Source organism: Salmo salar, chromosome ssa12 (assembly GCF_905237065.1).
Source record: "Salmo salar chromosome ssa12, Ssal_v3.1, whole genome shotgun sequence".
NCBI classification, from domain to species: domain Eukaryota; kingdom Metazoa; phylum Chordata; class Actinopteri; order Salmoniformes; family Salmonidae; genus Salmo; species Salmo salar.
In genome coordinates, this window is record NC_059453.1 from 12,009,266 (window position 1) to 12,028,488 (window position 19,223).

A 19,223-nucleotide genomic window follows, 5' to 3' on the forward strand; every position below is an offset into this window, starting at 1 on the left:
GCATCTGGAAGCAGCGTCAGCACAATAACTGTTTGTCGGCTGGTCATGAAATGGGTTTCCATGGCAGCCACACACAAGCCTAAGATCATTATGCACAATGCCAAGCGTCGGCTGGAGTGGTGTAAAGATTGCCGCCATTGGAGGAAAAGCGTTTTCTGAAGTGTTGAATCACGCGTCACCATCTGTCAGTCTGACGGACGAATCTGGATTTGGAGGAGTCCAGGAGAACACTACCTGCCTGAATGCATAGTGCCAACTGTAAAGTTTGGTGGAGGAGGAAAATGGTCTGGGGCTCTTTTTCATGGTTCGGGCTGTGGCAACAGTTTGGGGAATTCCCTTTCCTGTTTCAGTATGACAATGACCCCGTGCACAAAGCGAGGTCCATACAGAAGTGGATTGTCGAGATGTGTGTGGAAGAACTTGACTGGCCTGCACAGAGCCCTGACCTCAACCCCATCGAACACCTTAGGGATGAATTGGAACGCCGACTGCAAGCCAGGGCTAACCTCCCAACTTCAAATCCCCGCAGCAATGTTCCAACATCTAGTGGAAAGCCTTCTCAGAAGAGTGGAGGCTGTTATAGCAGCAAAGGGGAGACCAACTCCATATTAATGCCCATGATTTTGGAATGAGATGGTCGACGAGCAGGTGTCCACATACTTTTGGTCATGTAGTGTATTTATCTTCAGTTTGATAGTCGAAATGAGTCCCTTTAGCATCCCTTTGACATTTTAAGTAGAACTTGTGCACCAATATTGCTTTTTAAAAGCCTGTTATATTAAATTAAATGCTCTGATCTCTAATATAAATAAAGACTTGCTAAAGTGGCAAAATTCATGCATTTAGGAATGTCCCTCTGTGAACCCTCTGTGACTTCTAGGAAGATTTTAACCCCCTTAACCACAATAATTTTATCATTTCTAGTTGTTTTGTTGCTTTGACAAATACATGTTGAAAGATCATTATTTATTTCATGTGATTCATTTTAAGGAAAATTTGAACTGAATGTTTTAATATGATGAATCTGTTTTTCAAAGCAAACATTGAACATCTAATAGTCAAATCTTTGTGTAAAAGCCGGTGAGCTGGTTCTACTCTTTTTGGTCATTTTGTGGTGTTTTGTGGTGGAAAACGGAATGGGTCGAGCATAACACGTCCCCCCGCCTGTTACCCTTAGATAGAGAGGCTAGAAATGTTCAACAATAAACACATTTTTGTGAAGCTTGCATTCAATTGCCATTCCCTGTTGCACACAGCAAGCTTGTCACGAGGGGATTCATGGCTGATTTCAGATGACAACCTCAACCCTGTTACGGTCCACCGTGATACCTAATTTGGCACTTAAGAGTCTCTTACTATAGTATTTATGTCACGTCCTGATCAGTAAAAGGGGTTATTTGTTATTGTAGTTTGGTCAGGGCGTGGCAGGGGGTGTTTGTTTTGGGTGTTTTGGGTTATGTTCTATGTTCTTCTATTTCTAGGTTTATTCTAGGGTATCTATTTCTATGTTGGTATTGTTTGGGGTTGGTCTCTAATTGGAGGCAGCTGAATCTCGTTGCCTCTGATTAGAGACCATATTTTAGTAGGGGTTTTTCTCATTGTGTTTGTGGGTGGTTATTTTCTGTTTAGTTCATGTTAACCTGACAGAACTGCTGGCTGTCGTTTTCTTGTTTTGTTTATAGTGTTTCAGTATAATAAATACAAATATGAGCACTCAACACGCTGCTCTTTGGTCTACTCCCTTCGACGGGCATTACAATTGATTTAGTTGAACCTCTTGAGATTGGAAAACATGTATCTGATTAAGTTCAACATGTGCTCTTTATGATGGAATATTAAAATTAGGTGAAATAAAACATTTTCATTCGCCAAGATTCACTACCCAAAAGGGACTCATTATGTGGAACAACCCAGGTTCTATTGAAGATGCTGGATGCGCTTTTTTTGTCTCACATTTCAGTTTGCTAAAACGGTCCAGTAGGATTCTTATGACTTACATAACACCAGTACAGTATTTCAATAATCTTATCCACTCATATTGCTGACAGCGATATAACTGCCTCAAACTTTTATTACACTCTGAAGTGAACTGCTTAGCAGCTGGGCTGACTTCAATGATGACCTTTATTTATGACCTTTTCTGTTGGACATTAATTTTCTGAGCGACTACTGAGCTTCACTCAGGGCAAAATATACATACCCTACAAAGGGATAAATGTAAGAAAATAAATATGCCAAATTATTTCCTCTGGTCTGAAATGGCACACAGAACACTGTTAGAACTCATCAAAAGACAGCTTGGATTTCGAGAGACACAATTTGATTGATACGAGTGGTATGAAACATTTTCTGATGTATATATATTCTGAAATGGGGGGAAATGATGTGAATAAAGAATACACTCCCAAAGTTTACAAGCCGAACAAGCATTAATGGAATGATGAGGTAAGGGACCTGTGGTCTGTAATGTGCAGAGCAGAGAACATATTTATACAGTGTAAAGAAAGGAATACAAGAGGCCATCTAAGAAAGGAATTTAAGATAAAAGACTGCCTATTCTAACACAGATATCAGAGAGGGCAGTTATTACACCTTGAGTAGATACAGATTTGAAATATTCTACAGTTCCTGAACCTAATAAGTTTGGAACAAAACAACACAAAAAAATCCATTGGATGTCCAGGAAGAGCAGGGGGGAGGTTGAACTCTGATAACACACAGGTACTTCATGAAGAGCAGGGGGGTTAAACTCTGATAACACACAGGTACTTCATGAAGAGCAGGGGGGTTAAACTCTGATAACACACAGGTACTTCATGAAGAGCAGGGGGGTTAAACTCTGATAACACACAGGTACTTCATGAAGAGCAGGGGGGTTAAACTCTGATAACACACAGGTACTTCATGAAGAGCAGGGGGGTTAAACTCTGATAACACACAGGTACTTCATGAAGAGCAGGGGGGTTAAACTCTGATAACACACAGGTACTTCATGAAGAGCAGGGGGTTAAACTCTGATAACACACAGGTACTTCATGAAGAGCAGGGGGGTTAAACTCTGATAACACACAGGTACTTCATGAAGAGCAGGGGGGTTAAACTCTGATAACACACAGGTACTTCATGAAGAGCAGGGGGGTTAAACTCTGATAACACACAGGTACTTCATGAAGAGCAGGAGGGTTAAACTCTGATAACACACATGTCCTTTTAGCTTTGATGCCTCATCATAGTGAAACATTTTGCAAAAGGATTTAAAGCTGGATCATTTTATTCTGATTGATGATTTTAATTCCCAGATTGAAGGGGACTTTTTGGGGGGGTTACAGGAAAAACAAAAACACTTAAAGATATTCGTTATGCCATGTATTCCAAACTGCATCAGACATGCCTGTGTCCTGTTCTGGAAAAGTTTTTTTTTTAAAAAGGTATACATTTTTTTTTACACGTCCATAACAGTGAAGGAAATTATTTTTTAGGTGTTCCCAAGTTTGCGCCTATATTGGCAGTAACTGGGAACATATAGCAAAGTGCATGTATGTATAGATTGTGTAGGTCTGTAATGGTCGTCGTTTGTAGTTGAAGAAGAAGTGGACCAAAACGCAACGTAGTAAGTGTTCATGATATTTATTTTCAAGAAACACACAAACAAAATAACAAAAGGGAAAAACTAAAATGCACAGTTCCGTCAGGCACATAAGCTAAACAGAAAAAAAATACCCACAAAACACAGTTGGAAAAAGGCTGCCTAAGTATGATTCCCAATCAGAGACAACGATATACAGCTGCCTCTGATTGGGAACCCTACTCGGTCAAAACAAAGAAATATACAACATAGAATGCCCACCCCACATCACACCCTGACCTAACAAATAGAGGAATAAAACGTCTCTCTAAGGTCAGGGCGTGACAAGGTCTCTGCCTTTCACACCTGACTCTTCTCTTTATGTCAGAATGGGTTTAAAGCCATCCATTTCATTTATTTGTATTCTTGTATGTATTTACAGTGCATTCAGAAAGTATTCAGACCACTTGACTTTTTCCACATTTTGCTACGTTACAGCCTTATTCTCAAATTGATTACATTATTTTTCCACCTCTCATCAATCTATACACAATACCTCATAATGACAAAGCAAAATTTTTTATTAAAAATATAAAACTGAAATATCACATTTACATAAGTATTCAGACCTTTTACTCAGTACTTGGTTGAAGCACCTTTGGCAGCGATTACAGCCTCGAGTCTTCTTGGGTATGACGCTACAAGCGTGGCACACCTGTATTTGGGGAGTTTCTCCCATTTTTCTCTGCAGATCCTCTCAAGCTCTGTCAGGTTGGATGGGGAGCGTCACTGTACAGCTATTTTCAGGTCTCTCCAGAAATGTTAGATTGGGTCCAAGTCCAGGCTCTGGCTGGGCCACTCAAGGACATTCAGAGACTTGTCCCGAAGCCACTCCTGCATTGTCTTGGCTGTGAGCTTAGGGTCGTTGTCCTGTTGGAAGGTGAACCTTCACCCCAGTCTGAGGTCCTGAGCACTCTGAAGCAGGTTTTCATCAAGTATCTCTCTGTATTTTGCTCCGTTGATCTTTCCCTCGATCCTGACTAGTCTCCCAGTCCCTGCCGCTGAAAAACATCCCCGCAGCATGATGCTGCCACCACCGTGCTTCACCGCGGGGATGGTGCCAGTATTCCTCCAGACGTGAAGCTTGGCATTCATGGCAAAGAATTCAATATTGGTTTCATCAGACCAGAGAATCTTGTTTCTCATGGTCTGAGAGCCCTTTTGGTGCCTTTTGGCAAACTCCAAGCGGGCTGTCATGTGCATTTTACTGAGGAGAGGCTTCTGTCTGGCCACTCAACCATAAAGGCCTGATTGGTGGAGTGCTGCAGAGATTGTTGTATTTCTGGAAGGTTCCACAGAGGAACTCTGGAGATCTGTCAGTGACCATTGGGTTCTTGGTTACCTCCCTGACCAAGGACCTTCTCCCCCGATTACTCAGTTTGGCCTGGCGACCAGCTCTAGGTAGAGTCTTGGTGGTTCCAAATTTCTTCCATTTAAGAACGATAGAGGCCACTGTGTTCTTGGGTACCTTTTTGGTACCCTTCCCCAGATCTGTGCCTCAATACAATCCTGTCTCGGAGATCTATAGACAATTCCTTCGACCTCATGGCTTGGTATTTGCTCTGACATGCACAGTCAACAGTGGGACCTTCTGGCGCCGACAAAGATGGCCGCCTTGCTTCGCGTTCCTAGGAAACTATGCAGTATTTGCTTTTTTATGTGTTATTTCTTACATTGTTACCCCAGGTAATCTTAGGTTTAAACTACATACAGTCGGGAGGAACTATTGGATATAAGAGCAACGTCAACTCACCAACATTACGACCAGAAATACGACTTTCCCGAAGCGGATCCTCTGTTTGGCCCACCACCCAGGACAATGGATCGGATCCCAGCAGGCGACCAAAAACAACTACGTCGTAGAAGAAGGGGCAGACGGAGTGGTCTTCTGGTCAGGCTCCGTAGATGGGCACATCGCGCACCGCTCCCGTCGTAGAAGAAGGGGCAGATGGAGTGGTCTTCTGGTCAGGCTCCGTAGACAGGCACATTGCGCACCGCTCCCGCGCATACAACTCGCCAATGTCCAGTCTCTTGACAACAAGGTAGACGAAATCCGAGCACGGGTAGCATTCCAGAGAGACATCCGAGACTGTAACGTTCTTTGTTTCACGGAAACATGGCTCACTCGAGACACGCTATCTGAGTCGGTACAGCCACCTGGTTTCTTCACGCATCGCGCCGACAAAAACAAGCATCTCTCTGGTAAGAAGAAGGGTGGGGGTGTATGCCTTATGATTAACGAGACATGGTGTGATCATAACAACATACAGGAACTCAAGTCATTTTGTTCACCTGACTTAGAATTCCTCACTATCAAATGCCGACCGCATTATCTACCAAGTGAATTCTCTTCGATTATAACCACAGCCGTGTATATCCCCCCCAAGCAGACACATCGACGGCCCTGAAAGAACTTAATTGGACTCTATGTAAACTGGAAACCACATATCCTGAGGCTGCATTTATTGTAGCCGGGGATTTTAACAAGGCTAATCTGAAAACAAGGCTCCCCAAATTCTATCAGCATATCGGTTGTGCTACCAGGGCGGGCAAAACCCTAGACCAATGTTATTCTAACTTCCCCGACGCATATAAGGCCCTCCCCCGCCCTCCCTTCGGAAAAGCTGACCACGACTCCATTTTGTTGCTCCCAGCCTATAGACAGAAGCTAAAACAGGAAGCTCCCGCCCTCAGGTCTGTTCAACGCTGGTCCGACCAATCGGATTGCATGCTTCAAGATTGCTTCGATCACGTGGACTGGGATATGTTCCTCATTGCTGCGAACAACAACATTGACGAGTACGCTGACTCGGTGTGCGAGTTCATTAACAAGTGCATCGGTGATGTCGTACCAACAGCATCTATTAAAACATTCCCCAACCAGAAACCGTGTATTGATGGCAGCATTCGCGCAAAACTGAACGCGCGAACCACTGCTTTTAATCAGGGCAAAGTGACCGGAAACACGACCAAATACAAACAGTGTAGCTATTCCCTCCGCAAGGCAATCAAACAAGCTAAGCATCAGTACAGAGACAAAGTGGAGTCGCAATTCAACGGCTCAGACACGAGAGGTATGTGGCAGGGTCTACAGTCAATCATGGACTACAAAAGAAAAATCAGCCCCGTTGCGGATCACGATGCCTTGCTCCCAGACAGACTAAACAACTTTTTTGCTCACTTTGAGGACAATACAGTGCCACTAACACGGCCCGCTACCGAAACCTGCGGGCTCTCCTTCACTGCAGCCAACGTGAGTAAAACATTTAAACGTGTTAACCCTCACAAGGCTGCAGGACCAGACGGCATCCCCGGCCGCGTCCTCAGAGCATGAGCAGACCAGCTGGCTGGTGTGTTATCAGACATATTCAATCAACCCTTATCCCAGTCTGCTGTCCCCACATGCTTCAAGAGGGCCACCATTGTTCCTGTTCCCAAGAAAGCTAAGGTAACTGAGCTAAATGACTACCGCCCCGTAGCACTCACTTCCGTCATCATGAAGTGCTTTGAGAGACTAGTCAAGGACCATATCACCTCCACCCTACCTGACACCCGAGACCCACTCCAATTTGCTTACCGACCCAATAGGTCCACAGACGACGCAATCACCATCACACTGCACACTGCCCTAACCCACCTGGACAAGAGGAATACCTATGTTAGAATGCTGTTCATCGATTACAGCTCAGCATTTAACACCATAGTACCCTCCAAACTCGTCATTAAGCTCGAGACCCTGGGTCTCGACCCCGCCCTGTGCAACTGGGTCCTGGACTTCCTGACGGGCCGCCCCCAGGTGGTGAGTGTAGGTAACAACATCTCCACCCCGCTGATCCTCAACACTGGGTCCCCACAAGGGTGCGTTCTCAGCCCTCTCCTGTACTCCCTGTTCACCCACGACTGCGTGGCCATGCACGCATCCAACTCAATCATCAAGATTGCAGACGACACTACAGTGGTAGGTTTAATTACCAACAACGACGAGACGGCCTACAGGGAGGAGGTGAGGGCCCTCGGTGTGTGGTGTCAGGAAAATAACCTCGCACTCAATGTCAACAAAACAAAAGAGATGATCGTGGACTTCAGGAAACAGCAGAGGGAGCAGCCCCCTATCTACATTGACGGGACAGTAGTGGAGACGATCGAGAGTTTTAAGTTCCTCAGCGAACACATCACGGACAAACTGAAATGGCCCACCCACCCACACCTATGCCGTTCAGCCAACCTCAAGAGGCTGAAGAAATTCGGCTTGTCACCTAAATCACTCACAAACTTTTACAGATGCACAATCGAGAGCATCCTGTCAGGCTGTATCACCGCCTGGTACGGCAGCTGCTCTGCCCATAACCGGAAGGCTCTCCAGAGGGTTGTGAGGTCTGCACAACACATCACCGGGTGCAAACTACCTGCCCTCCAGGACACCTACACCACCCAATGTCACAGGAAGGCCAAAAAGATCATCAAGGACAGCAACCACACTTCCTGTTCACCCCGCTAACATCCAGAAGGCGAGGTCAGTACAGGTGCATCAAAGCTGGAACCGAGAGACTGTAAAACAACTTCTATCTCAAGGCCATCAGACTGTTAAACAGCCATCACTAACATTGAGTGGCTGCCGCCAACATACTGACTCAACTCAAGCCACTTTAATAATGGGAAAATTGATGTAATCAATTTATCACTTGCCACTTTATATTATTTATATCAGATAATGTTTACATAACCTACATTATTCATCTCATATGTATATACTGTACGCTATACCATCTACTGCATCTTGCCATCTTGATGTAATTAGATGTATCACTAGCCACTTTAAACAATGCCACTTTATATAATGTTTTCATACCCTACAATACTCATCACATATGTATATACTGTACTCCATACCATCTATTACATCTTGCCTATGCCGTTCAGGCCATCACTCATTTATATATTTGTATGTACATATTCGTATTCATTCCTTTACACTTGTGTGTACAAGGTAGTTTTTGTGGAATTGGTAGATTACTTGTTCGATATTACTGCATGGTCGGAACTAGAAGCACAAGCATTTCGCTACACTTGCATTAACACCTGCTAACCATGTGTATGTGACAAATACATTTGATTTGATTTGATTTATATAGACAGGCATGTGCCTTTCCAAATCATGTCCAATCAATTGAATTTACCACAGGTGGTCTCCAATCAAGTTGTAGAAACAGCTCAAGGATGATCAATGGAAACAGGATGAAACTGAGCTCAATATCGAGTCTCATAGCAGAGGGTCTGAATACTTATCTAAGGTATTTCTGTTTTAGATGTTTTAATAAATGTGGAACAAATTATAAAAACCTGTTTTGACTTTGTCATTATGGGGTATTGTGTGTAGATTGATGAGGCAAAAAACGTATTTTATCCATTTCAGAATAAGGCTGTAATGTAACAAAATGTGGAAAAAGTCAAGGGGTCTGAATACTTTCCGGATGCACTGTATGTATTTGTTACCTCTCTAGGGTTATTGTTATTGCTTGGATAACCTTAAAGAAGCCCCATAAGGGGGAGCTGCTGGATACACTAGTTGAGCAGGGGGCTGACCATCTGGAAGGACCCCATCAAGGCCTTTTCATTTCTTGGACTGTGCTCTCATCTTCACTGCAGCCAAGGTTTATTGTTTGGTATATCTGCCAACACGGCCTAATTCTGGCACCGATACCACTGTTATTAGACAATATATTTACTTGTCGCGTTTGTGGGTGGAGAGAACATTAGCACCATGCAGACTAAATGTTTATGACATTTATTTTAATGTGCAAAGATCTTGCATGATCTATGATCTGTGTTTTTGTATTTGAGGGAGATGTTTCTCTAAGCTCCAACCGTGCTCTGGGCAGAAGTTACGCTCCAGGATATGTACAGCTGTCATACCAAACTAGACAAGTGTGTATTTGGCCACAAAGACCTCATCTGACTTTACAGCCATGGTCTTCTCACAATGCAGTGAGCACTGTATCGTTGTATTTTAAAACCACAAACCACTTCCCATGAGACAATAGCTTGTCATTTAGTGGGTTAGGCCAATAGTCTACCCTTTTGCAGTGTGACTTATCAAGGAAACTTATCAAGTGTGTACAACTGGTGTTGGGACTTTATTACATGTACAGTGAAATCAAGTGGGACATTTATCCTAACTGAGTGCAGTGAACCACTTCTATATGGAAAAGAAAGGGGTGTAAAAAGGCAGAGGAGAGGTGATTGGGGAGTGGTAACAGATTTGGAGGATAGGTGCATAATTAGGAGCAATTGGGAGTCCTTTTGCCAAAGTTGATTTTGCCAAAGATTGTTTATTATATTGACAAGACATTTGAGTGACCACTCTAACAATGGATATACATGTCTTGAAAGACGAAAGGCAGGTGGGAGGAGGCAAGATTAGGTGGGACCATTTTAGCCAATGAGAGGGCAGATACACGTGTTAATAACAGATAGATAGAGGACTCGTATTTGTATCTGTGCCATTATAGTGTCTGTGACAGCATGGGCAGTGCCATTGAGGCTATCTCCATTTTAGAGTAGTTAATTATATTCTTCTTCATTGGCTGATGGCTCCCAACTCATAGGAATCCCAACCTGATTTCAAGTAATTAAGGGCTAAATGGAAGGTTATAATCATTTGCTTTAGCTGAACCCATTGTGTTAGTGCTGGGGTGGAATAAAAGCCTGCACCCCATGTGGATGGGCTGTCCAGAACAGGAGTTGCAGGTCCCTGATATACTGTTATTAACTGTCAGATGTCATTAAGCAGTTGAGTAAACTGTCATTGTAAAACTGTTATTGTACATATGTATTTTAGCAGGGCTTTGGGGGGGGGGGGATCAGATAGCAACTGTTGATCCAATACATTTTGTTCTGTAAAACGACCTGCAAAGTAGTGGGCCTGAGACACCCCAGAGCCTTGGTTCACATCAGCATTTTTTTTACATGATTCAATCCATTAAAATATCAAAGCCACTCAAATCTATATCTGGATGTGGTATGTGGACCCACAAAACATCCAAGCTTGGCTCGGTTAATTCAGATTTTATTTTCCAGATCACATGTCTTGCCATAAATCTATGACGGTGTCAGCAATGTGAGGACCTCATGGTTGACTAATAAGGTCAGAATAATGTGCTGGCCTGTATCAGATCTCTCTGTGGTCTACAGTATAGGTATGAGGTCTTCACCTTTCAGCATGCAGTGTGAAGTCAATGGAGGACTAAATGTAATATTAATGTAATACATTTACAAGGAGAAACACTTGGATCAAATGGGGAGCTGTTGTATTTTACAGATCTCTAGACAAACAACTCCACAATGATTACCCCGTCAGCGACCTTCTCCAAACATGGCCGTGATCCAAAACTGGCAGCCTAAAGTAGTTTGGGATTTCTTTATGGCCCTGCGTCATAGAGATAGAATCAAACCACATCTGCTGAGCTGTTCTTGAAACTCCAATTTGATCCCATACAGTCGAAGCAAACTAAAGCCACAGATAGTTTACATGCCCAATATGTCCATGTTCAGAAACGGGTGTGTCAGAAATACATCCAGCTTCCACAGCAATATATCTCAGGTCATTTGGCTTTGCTTTATTGAAAGATCTGTTGCCATTTGCGCCAGAGGATATGACCATATAGATGCCACCAGATGAACCCACCAATGATCAATGTTTAGAAGTGGAACACTTCACATTCAGTAGCCAAATTGGAAGACTGATTTAAAAATCATAGTGAAATTGGAAAGTGTTTCTGTCTGCATGTGAATGAGTTGAATAAGTGTTGAATAGAAGGTTGTCCAGTTTAACTGCTGCTTTGGTAGTAGCCTTAATCTCTATAGTAGGAACCTCTGCTTCATTGTCCTGCAAATTATACCACAAACAGGGGCTTGAACCAAAAAGTTACAATATGTTAAACAGTCATAATAACAGTCAACTTTAATGTCGCAATCATCTAAATAATGTTGTACTCAACTTATTGGTTCAGAATCAGGGCTGTGTTCATTAGGCACAGTGTAGCAAAACATTAAGAAGCTGGTGGCCACCAGCTTCTTACGAAGGCATTGATCAATGCTCAGTGTTACATACAAAATCTTTCTACCATCACATCTAAGCCAATATGTCAACAATTTCAATGAAACTTAGCAAATTAACCTGTATGGAGTTATACAAAACACTCCCCGCCTCTCGTCATGTTCTGTTAAGCTGTTTTCGATAACCACATACCAGATTTTTAACAGGGTCATTAAATGTCAAAAATGTTACAACTTAAATGATTTATTTCTCAACTATGCTTTAAGATACAAATGTCAAAAATATGTCAACAATCCTTCTTCCAAAGGACCCTTCTATGGATTAAATGTTGTTGACACGGTTGTCTAAAGGATCGGACCAAAATGCAGCATGTGTTTTGTTCCACATATTTATTAGACTGTGAAACTTTATGCAATACAAAAATAAACTGAAGGGCAAAACAACAAACCGTGACGCACAAACACTACTCACAAAATATAATCACCCACAAAAAAAGGTGGGACAAACATCAGCTTAAATATGAACTCCAATTAGAGACAATGACAACTAGCTGCCTCTAATTGGAGATCATACCAAACAACACCAACATAGAAATACAAAACTAGAAACTGAACATAGAAATACAAAACATAGACAAACACCCGCTGTCACGCCCTGACCTACTCTACCATAGAAAATAACAACGTACTATGGTCAGGACGTGACAGTTGTGTTAATCCCCCAAAATCATGGTCTTTTTTTGTTCTAGTTTGGTGAGGAATCACCCTAATAGCTTTCTAATAGCTAGAACAATGTGACACACAGACTGTGACTTTCACACTAACCTTCCTTTCTCAAGTAGTTAATGCTTCCTCTTTCAACCTATTCATAATCCACTTCCCTCTTTCTGCATTCCAGGTAACTATCTCATGAAGCTGGTTGAGAGAATACCAAGATTGTGCAAAGCTGTCATTAAGGCAAAGCGTGGCTATTTTGAAGAATCTCAAATATAAAATATATTCTGATTTGTTTAACACTTTTTTGGTTACGACATGATTCCATACAGTATGTGTTATTTCATAGTTGTGATGTCTTCACTGTTATTCTACGATTAATAAAATAGTAAAGACAAAGAAAAACCCTTGAATGAGTAGGTGTGTCCAAACTTTTGACTGGTACTGTCAAATTAGTGGATTCGGCTATTTCAGCCACACCCGTTGTGGATGGGTGTATAAAATCGAGCACACATCAATGTAATCTCCATAGACAAACAATGGCAGAAGAATGGTCTTACTGAAGAGCTCAGTGACTTTCAATGTGGCACTGTCAAATTCCTGCCCTAATCAAGCGGTCTATAAATATGCTAGCCAACCAACTGTCAGGAAAAGCCCTCACGACATGCTGACTCACAGATGGTCAGGGTGGTGAGGTTAACTGTTTTGGCAATGCTTTAGGCTTCTCTGATTACCCAATGATTTAGGCTCCTCCGATTCCACAATACTTTAGGCTCCTCCGATTCCTCAATGCTTTAGCCTCCTCCGATTCCCCAATGCTTTAGGCTCCTCCGATTCCCCAATGCTTTAGGCTCCTCCGATTCCCCAATGCTATAGGCTCCTCCGATTCCCCAATGCTTCAGGCTCCTCCGATTCCCCAATGCTTTAGGCTCCTCCGATTCCTCAATGCTTTAGGCTCCTCCGATTCCCCAATGCTATAGGCTCCTCCGATTCCCCAATGCTTTAGGCTCCTCTGATTCCCCAATGCTTTAAGAGTAATCCGAATCCCTTCAAGGATCTCTTTCAGGGACCTCCAATAACTTTTGCAGTGTCAGGTATAAAAAGGCCCTGGGACTTTAGAACCCTCTATTGATGAGTAGTTATTTGATTTTATTATTATTATTTCGGCGGGGGGGTCTTGGATGGTTGAGGGGCATCTCTCGGGGAACTGTGGGGGGATCTTGGAGGGCTGGTGACCTGGTGGTTGGGAGCTGATGGGTCGCTGGTTCGGTTCACCATTTTTGACTTTGTGGGAGATCTGTTGACGTGCCCTTGATTAGGGAGTTGACCCTTGTTGCTTCTGTGGGTCTACCAGACGAACTCAATGCATTTTATGTACGCTTCCACAATTTATTTTTTATTTTTTTATTTCACCTTTATTTAACCAGGTAGGCAAGTTGAGAACAAGTTCTCATTTACAATTGCGACCTGGCCAAGATAAAGCAAAGCAGTTCGACAACATACAACAACACAGAGTTACACATGGAGTAAAACAAATATACAGTCAATAATACAGTAGAAAAATAAGTCTATGTACAATGTGAGCAAATGAGGTGAGATAAGGGAGGTAAAGGCAAAAAAGTCCATGGTGGCAAAGTAAGTACAATATAGCAAGTAAAACACTGGAATTGTAGATTTGTAGTAGAAGAAAGTGCAAAGTAGAAATAGAGATAATGGGGTGCAAAGGAGCAAAATAAAATAAATTAAATAAATAAATACAGTAGAGGAAGAGGTAGTTGTTTGGGCTAAATTATAGATGGGCTATGTACAGGTGCAGTGATCTGTGAGCTGCTCTGACAGCTGGTGCTTAAAGCTAGTGAGGGAGATAAGTGTTTCCAGTTTCAGAGATTTTTGTAGTTCGTTCCAGTCATTGGCAGCAGAGAACTGGAAAGAGAGACGGCCAAAGGAGGAATTGGCTTTGGGGGTGACCAGAGAGATATACCTGCTGGAGCGCGTGCTACAGGTGGGTGCTGCTATGGTGACCAGTGAGCGGAGATAAGGGGGGACTTTACCTAGCAGGGTCTTGTAGATGACCTGGAGCCAGTGGGTTTGGCGACGATTATGAAGCGAAGGCCAGCCAACGAGAGCGTACAGGTCGCAGTGGTGGGTAGTATATGGGGCTTTGGTGACAAAACGGATGGCACTGTGATAGACTGCATCCAGTTTGTTGAGTAGGGTATTGGAGGCTATTTTGTAAATGACATTGCCGTAGTCAAGGATCGGTAGGATGGTCAGTTTTACGAGGGTATGTTTGGCAGCATGAGTGAAGGATGCTTTGTTGCGAAATAGGAAGCCAATTCTTGATTTAACTTTGGATTGGAGATGTTTGATGTGAGTCTGTAAGGAGGGGTTTACAGTCTAACCAGACACCTAGGTATTTGTAGTTGTCCACATATTCTAAGTCAGAACCGTCCAGAGTAGTGATGCAGGACAGGCGGGCAGGTGCAGGCAGCGATCGGTTAAAGAGCATGCATTTAGTTTTACTTGTATTTAGGAGCAGTTGGAGGCCACGGAAGGAGAGTTTTATGGCATTGAAGCTCAGTAACAATAACAACATGGTGCCGAGTGTGAGGGCAGCCACCGACCCAGAGGATAAGGTGATCTCTCTCTGAGGCTGATGTGAGTAAGGTCTTCAATTAGGTCAACACCCGCCAGGCCACAGGGCCCGACAGTATTCCAGGGTGGATTCTCAGAGCGTGCGCAGAACAGCTGGCAGGCATATTCATGGTCATTTTCAACCTCTTTTCATCCCCATGTGTTTTAAGATGATCATCATCATTCCTGTTCACAACAACTCCAAGCACTCTCATCTGTAATCATTAAGTGCTTTGAGAGACTGGTTGTGGCACACATCAATTTCAACATCCCAGACACCCTAAACCCACCCCAATTTGCATACCACCCCAACAGATCCATAGACAGCACAATATCAATTGCACTCCACACTGACCTCACCCACCTAGGTAAGAGATATACAGAGCATTCAGAGTTTTTTTTTCACATTTTGTTACGTTACAGCCTTATTCTAAAATGTATTCAATATTTTTTTCCCGTCATCAATCTACACACAATACCCAATAATGACAAAGCAAAAACAGGTTTGCAAATGTACAAAAAATGTATAATTTATATAAATATTCAGACCCTTTAGTCAGTACCTTGTTGAAGCACCTTTGGCAGGGATAACAGCATCGAGTCTTCTTGGGGATGACGCTACAAGCTTGGCACACCTCTATTTGGGGAGTTTCTCCCATTCTTCTCTGCAGATCCTCTCAAGCTCTGTCAGGTTGGATGAGGGCATTGCTGCACAGCTATTTTCAGGTCTCTCCAGAGATGTTCGATCGGGTTCAAATCCGGGCTCTGGCTGGGCCACTCAAGGAAATTCAGTGACTTGTATCAGTCTGAGGTCCTGAGTGCTCTGGAGCAGATTTTCATAAATAATGTCTCTGTAATTTGCTCCGTTCATCTTTCCCTCGGTCATGACTGCCACCACAATGCTTGATGGTGCCACGATTCCTCCAGATCTTGTTTCTCACGGTCTGAGAGTCTTTTAGGTGTTCTTCCTAGCGAGATGTCATTTGTCTTTTACTGAGGAGTCACTTCTTTCTGACCACTCTACTACAAAGGCCTGATTGATGGAGTGCTGCAGAGATGGTTGTCCTTCTGAAAGGTTCTCCCATCTCCACAGAGGAACTCTGGAGCTCTGTCAGAGTGACCATCGGGTTCTTGTTCTTCTCCCCCATTTGCTCAGTTTGGCCGGGCAGCCAGCTCTAGGAAGAATCTTGGTGGTTCCAAAATTCTTCCATTTAAGAATGATGGAGGCTGCTGTGTTCTTGTGGACCTTCAATGCTGCAGAATTTTTTTTACCTTTCTCCAGATCTGTCCTTCGACATAATCCTGTCTTAGAGCTCTACGGACAATTCCTTTGACCTCATTGCTTGGCTTTTGCTCTGACATGCACTGTCAACTGTGGGACCTTATATAGATAGGTGTGTCTCTTTCCAAATCATGTCCAATGAATTGCATTTACCACAGGTAGACTCCAATCAAGTTGTAGAAACATCTCAAGGATGATCAATGGAAACAGGATGCACCTGAGCTCAATTTCAAGTCTCATAGCAAAGATTCTGAATACTTATGTAAATAAGGTATTTCTGTTTTTTATTTGTAATAAGGCTGTAACGTAACAAAATGTGGTAAAAGGGAAGGATACTATCTGAATGCACTGTATCTATGTGAGAATGCTGTTCATTGACTATAACTCAGCGTTCAACCCAAATTGTCCCATCCAAGCTTGTCACCAAGCTTAGGACCCTGGGACTGAACACCTCCTTCTGCAACTGGATCCTGTACTTCCTGACGGGCCGCCCCCAGGTGATCAGGGTAGGCAATGTCACTTCTGCCACGCTGACCCTCAACACGGCGGCTCCACACGAGTGTGTGCTTAGTCCCCTCCTGTACTCTCTGTTCACCCACGAATGCGTGGCCACGAACGACTCCAACACCATCATCAAGTTTGCTGACGACACGACGGTGGTAGGCCTGATCACTGATGGCAATGACACAGCCTATAGGGAGGAGATCAGAGACTTCGCAGTGTGGTGTCAGGACAACAGCCTCTCCCGCAACGTGAGTAACACCAAGGAGCTGATCGCGGACTACAGAAAATGTGGGGCGAGCAGTGTAGCGGGTTGATAGCTTCAGGTCCTCGGCGTCCAAATCACTAAGGATTTGAAATGGTCCACACACATGAGCACACTCGTGTCTCTTCTACATCGGGAGGTTGAAAAGCATCTTGACTGGCTGCATCACTACTTGGTATGGCAATAGCACCGCCCTCGATCACATGGCGCTACAGAGGGTGGTGCAGACAGCCCAGTACTCCCTGCCATCCAAGACCTCTATATCAGGCGGTGTGAAAGGAAGGCCTGGAAAATCGTTAAAGACTCCAGCAACCCAAACCATAGACTTCTCTCTCCGTTTCCGCATGACAACTGGTACCGGTGCATCAATTCTGACACCAACAGCCTGCTAAATAGCTATCTGAGTTGACCCTTGAAATTGTATTTTTTTGCACTGTCTATGCACAGGCACAGGGCCCCAAACACACAAACACTCACTCCAGTTTTTGCCTACACACACATAATATGCACATACATTTATACTGACTCTACACATACACCCACTCACATACAATCCTCATATACGCTGCTGCTCCTCTGTTTTTTATCATATACTGTATCCTGATGTCTAGTCAACTTACCACTATACATATCTACCTCTATCACTCCAGTATCCCTGCACATTGTAAATATGGTACTGGAACTTTCTGACCCTGTATATTTTATGACTTCTTACTTGGTCGTGTTCTTATTTCTTATTTGTATATTGATTACTGTATCGTTGTGTTTAGAGCGTGCAAGAAAGGCATTTCACTGTACTTGTGCACGTGACATTAAAACTTGAAACTGAAATACCATGTGGATGGGCTGTCCAGAACAGGAGTTGCAGGTCCCTGATATACTGTTATTAACTGCCAGATGTCAATAAGCAGTTCAATAAACTGTCATTATGAAACTGTTATTGTACATATTTTAAGTATTTTAGCAGGGCCTTGCATGGTTCAGATAGTAACTCTTCATCCAATATATTTTGTCCTGTAAAAATGACTCTGTGCTCACAAAATAGTTTTGCCTGAGACAGCCCAGAGCTTTGGCTCACGTCAGCATTTTTTTTCATCCATTAAAATGTCACAGCCAGTAAAAATCTAAATCTGGATATGAAATGTCACATGCTGTTGCACAAAACAACCAAGCTTGGCTCGGTTTATTCAGATCTTATTTTCCAGGTCACATGTCTCTCTGTAAATATATTACGGTGTCAGCAATGTCAGGACCTCATGGTCGACTAATCAAATCAAATTGTATTTGTCACATGCGACGAATACAACAGGTGTAGACCTTACAGTGAAATGCTTACGTACAAGCCCTTAACCGGTTAGTGGAGGTAATTGAGGTAATATTTACATGTAGGTAGAGTTAAAGTGACCATGCATAGATAATTAACAGAGAGTAGCAGCAACGTAAAAGAGGTGTCTGGGTATGCCTTGAATAAGCTGTTCAGGAGTCTTATGGCTTGGGGGTAGAAGCTGTTAAGAAGCCTTTTGGACCTAGACTTAGTGCTCCGGTACCACTTGCCTTGCGGTAGCAGAGAGAACAGTCTATGACTAGGGTGGTCTACAGTATAGGTATGAGGTCTTGGAGGGCTAAATGTAATATTAATCTAATGCATTTACAAGGAGAAACACTTGGATCAAATGGGGAGCTGTTGTGTTTTTCAGCAAGCTGATCAGATCTTTGGACCAACAAGTAGTCCAAATTATTACTCCCTGTCAGTAACCTTCTCCAACCATAGATGTCAGGAATACATGCAGCCTAAAGTCGTTTAGGATTGCTTTATAACCCTCTGTCATAGAGATGGTATCAAACCTGCTGAGCTGTTCTTGAAACTCCAATTTGATCCCATACAGTCGATGGTAAATTTAAAAGAAGTGTGCCAAAGCAACAGATAATTTCCAATCCCAATATGGCCATGTTCAGAAATGAGTGTGTCAGAAATACATCCAGCTTCCACAGCAATGTATCTCAGGTCATTTGACATTGGTTTATTGGCAGATCTGCTGCAATTTGAGCTGTGCACCAGAGGATAGGACCATAAATGAAACAGACTTATAACTGATATGGCCATTAAACGGACCAGTCAAATACCTGCTTCTTTTGGACAGCTTTAT